Below are 1,374 nucleotides of genomic sequence, written 5' to 3'. Positions count from 1 at the left end.
CAGTGGGCTCCATGTCCACATACTGTTCGTATGCCAGTGCTTGTATGAGTCCCAGAGTCCTGAAGCATGCATCTACCTTCTAGACAAACTGGACTACCATCTTGACCTCAGTGGAGACAGTCTGGATCCTTACCCTTGCTGTGCTGTGGCCTTTGTGGTCACTCAGTCAAAGGAAAGGAAAATAAGGCTGAACCTCGAGGATGTGACGATATCAGAACAAGGAATGAGACAGCTGTTTGGATGCTTTGAAAATGTCCAATGGTAAGAATGAACATGTAGTTTTAGGGTTATATTACTGCTTAGGTTACAACCTGTAATAAGAATCATATTCTTGGTTAGTTTTACAATGAGATAATGATCTCTTCTTTCAATTATAGGTCTGACTCTCTGGCTCGACAGCTGTGGGAGCTTTTTCTTATCAGTGAAGACCAGATGGACTTTGTAACCTTACTCAGCCTAGATGGAAACCTTCACCTTCCAGTTGATGGTGAAAAGCAGCTTTATGAAAGAGCTGTGGAAGTCATGCAGAGGATGCCTACAAAGGTTAATGTCTGCCTCTACTGGGACAATGAAACTCCTCCCTGTCACAGTCAGTGTGAGTCTCTGCTAAAGACTTTCCCGTTCATCAGCTCAGTCAGGTATGTAGCTTTTCCTTTCAAATAATTATGTACCTGCTTATTTTTATAGTCTGTGACTGTTGAAAAAAGAGGCTTATTTTGTGGTGGCATTTTAAAAAAATAGAAAAGGAGCTTTAAATTTTGAACTGAAAGCTGGATAATGTGATTACCGTAAATCCCGGACTACAGAGCGCACCTGATTAAAAGCCGCATGCTCTAATTTTAGAAAGAAAATCAATTTTGTACTTGTACAGGCCGCACCGGATTTAAAGCCGTATGCGTTTCACTTGTAATATGAGATACACAGAAATATTACACGTGAGGATTTTTAACGTTTAATTTAATCCGTAAGGTAACATAAACGTTATGGTAACATACAAAAATACATACTGCAAATGCTTTTTTTCCTCGAACAGCGCCTGTAACACGGCTACCTTTAAGTATACGTACGTATCGGTAACACAGAAATTACGATGCTTGTGGGTTTTTTACGGAACAGTGCACAAACAACATTACAACGTCTCCTAACCCTTTAAGACCTACCATAGAACCAAGTCCGCCAGAGCTTATATTATATTTTTACATGCTGTAGTGCCATTTTTGGGAGCATTTCAAGCTGATATACATCAATACAACCATTATAGCCCAAATTTTAATAATATGTATGCATTAAGTGCATAGTAATTACATAAATTTCAAAAAGTGCAATAAACTACCAAAAAATTGAAAATCGTTTTTATTTTTTTAACATATATTT

Source organism: Pundamilia nyererei, unplaced genomic scaffold (assembly GCF_000239375.1).
Source record: "Pundamilia nyererei isolate P.nyererei 1_Seehausen unplaced genomic scaffold, PunNye1.0 scaffold00220, whole genome shotgun sequence".
NCBI classification, from domain to species: Eukaryota; Metazoa; Chordata; class Actinopteri; order Cichliformes; family Cichlidae; genus Pundamilia; species Pundamilia nyererei.
The sequence above is the reverse complement of the archived record's forward strand: the minus strand, read 5'-3'. Positions refer to the sequence as shown.